The sequence below is a fragment of the Stegodyphus dumicola genome, chromosome 10, assembly GCF_044657685.1.
Source record: "Stegodyphus dumicola isolate Sdum_Otavi_A_Nest chromosome 10, ASM4465768v1".
NCBI classification, from domain to species: Eukaryota; Metazoa; Arthropoda; class Arachnida; order Araneae; family Eresidae; genus Stegodyphus; species Stegodyphus dumicola.
In genome coordinates, this window is record NC_140777.1 from 164,188,024 (window position 1) to 164,195,199 (window position 7,176).

Here is a 7,176-nt window from a genome sequence, read left to right on the forward strand (position 1 = left end):
ATCAACATGATTTCCGTTAGTTTGGGGCACAAAAAATAAATCTAGACCGCAGTCGTTTTGATTATCATTCTTGATGAATAAAAGTAATTTTTTGTCTGTAGGAACAAAAGGGTGATATATTGGGTCCTCTTCAATATGCAGACATACTAGCAACTTAAAGCAATTTCCATGATTTTATTATTTATGAATTTTTTATGCACTTAAATATAAAAGCTCAGAGATAACACGAGTTTGTCATGAATCTTTTATTCCTAATGAAATAAAAAGACTTGTGAGAGAGAAAATCATGGGAGGATCGATATCGGAAAACCAGTCGGCATTCGGTGCTACGATCGTTAAAAGACTTTTTTTTTTGTGGTACTTATCAATACACGACAGGTGAAATACTTTAAAAAAAATGTAAGTACATAATTTTCTTTTACTTTATAATTGTATACTTCAATTTTCATTAAAAAATTAATACAATGCTTTCAAAAATTCCTGCGATATTTATTGCCACACATGTTTTAATGTTAAATAATTAAATCCTATAAAACTTATTTTAAAGTATTTAAGTAATATTTTAATTCTTTTAAACGTTGGTATGATGTTTTTAATTTGATATTCAATTTAAGTAATAGTTTAATCCAATTAAATGTTGGCGCCATGTTTTTATAGCGGTGTTTTTATTCTATTACAGTAGACTCCCGATTATCCGCGGACGGATTATGCGCGGAGCGGATTATCCCGCGCCTGCCGCACAAAGTTTTTTTTTTTTTTTTTTTTTTTTTTTACAAGCATAAAGCAAAGAAAATAAAAATGTTCACAAAAACTGAGCGAAACGTTAAATTTGCTAAACATCGTGCTTATTTATGGCAAAAATATCCCAGGCCTTCTCGGAATCTTCCCCTCAGCCTTCTTGGAACCTTCCCCGCGGCCTTCTCGGAACCTTCCCCTCTGATGAGTAAATGATTTCTTACTCACCCTTGCAGTGCGCGCTCCACCGCCCTCTCTCGTCTTAATCTTACTGACACGTCCAATTCCTCCTGCTCGCTATTGTTAGTTTAAGCCTGATAGTGTTTGCAAATCGGTCGGAGTTAATTTCTTACCTTTTATTGCTTTCAGTACTTGTGCTTTTTAGTTTTGTGTTTTTCGTTACCGATTTAAAATGTCAGGAAAACAAAAGAAGGTTGTGTTGACGATTGCGCAAAAACTAGAATTAATTTCAAAAGTAGCAAACGGCGATACAAGGCAGCAGATCGAATTGGATTAAGGAATCGCGGAAACAACAGTGCGTAACATTCTAAAGGAAAAAGACAAACTAGTGAACTTTTCATCAATGTCGGATAGTGCTTCCGTAATGAAAACGCGAAAAACCATGAAGGGTTCTACCTTTGATGAGCTAGACACGGTATTGACAGAGTGAATAGCTGAAGTTCGAAAAGAGGGTACTCCTGTAAATGGTCCTATCACACTGCTGCGAAGGCAAAAACCTTTTCTGAGTTATTAGGCCTGAAAGGAAATTTTGATTCGTCTTCTGGCTGGTTGACTCGTTTTAAGCAGCGACATGGAATCCGAGAAATTGGACTTCATGGGGAGAAACTTAGTGGTGACCAACAAGCAGCCGAAGATTTCCATCATGAATTTGAAGAATTTGCTTTAAAAGAAGAGCTATCTTTTGAACAAATTTACAATGCCGAAGAATCGGGACTTTTGTGAAAATGTCTTCCCACTCACACTTTAGCATCTGAAAGTGAAAGTAAAGCGGCGGGTCATAAAAGCAGCAAGGAAAGGATCACTATCATGTCTTGCAGTAACGCTACCGGTGAACATAAACTTAGACTTGTTGCCATTGGAAAGTAAAAAAAAAAAAAAAAAAAAAAAAAAAAAAAAAAAAAAAAACCGAGATCTCTCAAAGGCACAAGGATAGAAAATTTGCCCGTTGATTACTTTAACAAAAAAAAAAAAAAAAAAAAAAAAAAAAAAAAAAAAAGGATGGAAGAACCGAAACATTTTTCAAGATGGTTCGAAAAGATCTTTGTTCTTCAAGTACGCAAACAACTTAAATCGAAAAACCTGCCTGAAAAAGCTGTGCTATTGATCGACAACGCACCTTCTCACCCAGCAACAAGCGTGCCAACAACAAAGTGTCTTCTGATGGACATATTTTTGCAAAGTTTCTCCCCCAAAACGTTACTGCGCTAACCCAACCCATGGACCAAGGAGTCATTGCAACAATGAAGAGAACATACCGAACCAAGCTGCTAATGACCAAAATTGAAGAAGGTTATGATCTGAAAGAGTTTTGGAAACACTACACAATCTTGGACAGTATCTACGATATTGCATCTGCATGGGACTCAGTGAAACCGTCAACCCTCATAAAATCATGGATAAAACTCATGCCTAATGTTGAAGCCAACAACAACCTAACCCCGTTGAGCTGTGAAGAAGAGAATGAAGATGCAGACACGCCCACGGCAACTCTTGCCGATATGAAGAAAACAGTTCCAGGTGGTGAGAACGTCGATGCTGAAAACATTAACGAGTAGTTGGAGTGTAACGTCAACGAACCTGGCTTCGAACGCCTGACAGATGACGAAATTGTGAAGAAAGCAAGGGAAGAGACCGAGAATGAAGGAGAGCGAAGTGAAGGCGAAGAAGAGCCCACTGTGCAGATGCGGAAGACTCACGAAGCGGCTTTGCAACAAGTCGACGGACTGCTGAGCTATTTGGAAGAACAAGACGGCGCGGAGTTGGCCGAGAAACTTATGCTACGAAAAATGCAATCTCGGATCAAGAGAAAATGCTTCCAAAGCAAGAAGCAAACACAAATGACTGATTTCTTCTAAAAGGTGTAGTCTTACAGTTATGCTTTTGTAATTACATAATACATTACAGCATTTAAACAATATATATGTTTTAATTTTTCTGTGTACGCCTCTTGTAAGTACGCGTACCTCTTGTAAGTGTGTACGCCTCTTGTCTCTTGTTTGACGCCTCTTGTAAGTACAAAGCACTTTTCTGTTTTCATTAACAAAATACATTTTAGGCTAGTTTTGAGTGATATACTAAAATATTAAGCGTTAGTTAAACATTTCCTGCTGTTTATCTTACGTTTTATTATACATATACATTTTTCAAAGTAGGAATGACTGTTTTCTCTTTTGCTATACCCGTTTTTAGCATTTTTCGGATTATCCACGATTTTTGTTATCCGCGTCGGCCGCGGCACCCAATTCCGCGGATAATCGGGAGTGTACTGTATATGAAAGTAATAATTTAACCTTACTTTATCAGTTTATACTCTTAGTAAATGTAATTATTTACATTTGCCAGCCATCTTAAAAAACAACATTTCCAACAAAAAATTAATCCATTATTTTTAACGATATTTATTTTTTTAAAGTTTCGAATACTTTACTATATGCGTAAAATACGTAAAAACAGCATTTTTCCAGATGGCTGACGACTGTAAAAACCGCGCCAACAATTGCGCCATTGTAAATCGCCAAAAATACGTGCAACCGGCTACCAAAGTAGCACCGGCATTCTCTTTTCACTCGACAGCATTATGCATTAAAATATTTACAAGAATTTGATTTATCTGAAAATTAATGCAGGAATTTAATTTGAATCACACAGGAGATTGTAAAAATCTACTAGAAATTGACATTCATATCGGTACGATTAAAAACTACATAAATAAATTTTTTAACTCAAACAATTTAATATGTATGTTGAATATAGGATGTACATAATTTGAATATATACTGCATATTCTTTAATGTGTTTGTTAATGTATTACATTTTTATGCACTACAAATTAAAATAAAAGTAGAGGGAAATACATTATAATTTAAAACATAAAATTAATATATACATTAGTTTAAAAATTACAATTTTAAATTAAAAGTACGCACTCCTTCTTTAAATGTAAAAAAGGAAAACACCAAATATATTATTTTCACTAAAATTAAATTAAGGAATTGCTTATCTTATAGATCAACAGCCAGAAGCCTATATCATACAGATATGAAAATAAGCGAATTCTTCCTTACCTTTAATTCAGGAGTTAATGTTGTCTTTGACAGGGATGCTCCGGTAAAATATGGCCTTAATTTATTGATAAGGGACCATGCTATAATTTTGGTAAGTCGAAATTATCCAATGAAAGTAGAATCGTCAGCATGAAATGCGTTATATTTATCGGGAAACACTGAAGTTTTTTTGCAAATCTTAAGAAATTAAAATATGCATTGCGTACACTTCCAAAACTATCCGTGACCTCCGCAGTCTTTAGTTTAGCTCTAAAACGACAGTCAGAAAGCAGCTACGCAGCTGATGGAAAAAAAAATTCCGAAACGTCGATCTCTGCAAGGATCGAGACGATGACACGAGACTCGCTCTTTGTCGAGTAGATCGCAGAAAACGACTCGTTCTTTCATCTCGACGCTGTCCAAACAACAAACACACACACACAGATCGTATTTTATTCTCGAGTGTCAAGAGATGTAGAAACGTCTTTTTACTCGACTTCTGATAAGAATCAGGTAGGAGGAGAAATAGTAGTGTGGAAAGAAGTGTGGAAGGCGGAAAAAGAGAGTCAGGTCCGCGCCTGCGGCTGCGAAAAAAGGGGGGTTAGTTCAGCGTCGTTATAAGATGTAGCCGCAGGTGGTAAACCGCAGAGTCAGTTTACCGTGAATGAGTCAATTAACCCCCGAGCATTACGGCTTTTTTAGGAAAACGCATAAAAATTAATCGTGTGTACTCATCTGGTCTGCCTCAAAAAAGGCAAGTATTTTGACTCAAACTACTTCAAAAGCGGCCCCTTTTACCATGTGGATATAATTAAGCTAATTCTCCTCTCCGTTGAATTTAGCAAGCGAAATTAGTTTTTCTCTCTATTGTATCTTCGTCGCAGGATTGGTTGCTAAAATGTTATTTTATCTCCTATTTGGCTACGTTATAGTTTGCATAGTAACACATATGCTGCATATTACTCGTACCTTAATCAAGATATGTGCCGAATACAGAAAGTTAGTCAATATACATCAGTAAAAGAAACTACGTAAAATGCTTTAAATTTCCAGTTTCTTTAAGAAACTGCTTCGATAATGGTGAAAAATTAATCTTGCATTTTTTATACTTATTTTCTGAGAAAATACTTTTTAATATACAAATATTTCTCTCCTGTTCCAATTTTTCGAATACAAATTATTCGCAACTTTTTTTAATATTATGTTTATATTTAATTTTATTCCAGTTTAAGGGGACTCATACACCTTAAACCCCTCATGATCTTCAAATATGTGACTGTTGCAAGAATTGAAATATTTTATTTATTTTAAAAGCAATTACTTCCAATGTTTTACAGCTGACTACATAATATAGCTGCTTTGGAAACTAGTAACCAGAAAGTTTGTGTTGCCACAAATATTTTTGTAATTTAATCCTCTTTGTGACAAATTATTTCGCCATATTTTCACCTTGCGCGCATGACATTTTAAAAGTGGCTAATGGTACATACTTGAAATTTGATGGAATTCATTATATGAGCACTATTTTCTAACTGAACCAACAATCTGATAAATATTTTAATATTGAAAAATTTTATGGATGAAAACATTAAAATTTTTTTAAATAAAATACATTTTATAAACTCAACTCAAAATAAAATAAAAATTTAGCGTGAAATTTTTACAATTTTAGGTTCACAGTAGTTTCCAAATGTTATAAAAGCTATATATTAAATATGGAATTAAATTATGAAACAGAATGTTTTAATCTGTGCGCGCAAGTTGGAAGCATGACGAAAAATGTTCTCACACAACGGATTAAATTATAAAAATATTTGTGGCAACACAAACTTTCAGAAAGCAGCTATATTATGTAGTCAGCAGTAAAAAGTTGGTAGTAATAGCTTTTAAAATAAATAATTAATCCCAATTCTTGCAACAGTGACCTATTCGAACATCTTATGGGTTTTAAGGTGTATGAGTCCCCTTAAAGTATTAGATTTAAATAATTCTTTAGATTGCATCATATATTTATTAGTAGGTACTTATTTATGACACCTTTTTGACTTGCGAGAAATAAATAAAGTATTGTAATTGCGAAAAATTTTCGATTTTCATATTTCAAAGCATATTTCCATTTTGATTAGTTCCATCATGACGTTTACACGTACGTATGTCGCATAACTTCAACATAAAATATTGAAATTTTATATTTGGGACTTATGACTAGTTTTAGCGCGACGTATGTCCGTACGTATGTATGCATGTATATCGCATAACTCAAAAACGGTTATGCGTAGAATGTTGAAGGTTTCTGTATGGGATTGGTATAACATCTAATTGGGCACCTTCCTTTTTTATTGCAATCGGCAGTGCCAAAGGGGCATTTTGAAATGGAAGATCATATCTCATTTTCAAACGAAATATGTTTAAATGAAGTTTAGCAAAAATTGCGTTTAATTTATTTGGCATACAAGGAAGTCATGTGGTGTCCGCATCAGATTTTTTAACATGCTTCAAAATAAATAAATATATGGTTTGAATATCAAACGATCTCAAATATATGAGCTTTATTTGTTTATAAATATTTTACTAGAAAGATAAGAAGTAATCTAATCTTAAAGAGAAACACATTAAATACACTTTTTTTAGCAAAATTTAAAGAATAAGTGATTAAATTTTCTTTAAATCCCTTTTGTAAAATATTATATATGAAACCAGATATTGTTTTCAGAAAGACCATTTGTAGAGTGATTAAATTTTTTGATGCTAAGGACGTGAAAAATGAACAATGCCCTCGCCGGGATTCGAACCTGGACCTCTCCAATACGCGTTGAGGGAATTTTATTTATTTTATTGATGGAACTCGGAATTTTATTGATGGGAGATTAAACAACCCGAAAGTTAAATTTCTGTAAAATATTTGCAACTTTATAGCTAATTGATGGAAAGAAGGGAATGACAACAGAATTTTTATAATCTCCTAAAACAAGATTGGGCCTTTTAGTGTGTTGAAAGGAGAATTTTTTAACTGCTTGATTAATAATGTTTGGTGAAAAGCCCCTGTCAATAGCTATTGCTTTTAATGAGGGTGCTACCATTACACCACGAAGGATGCAGTGAGAAGTTAGAAAATACCTTATATATTCCGCTCATACTGCTTAAACTTAGAGAACAC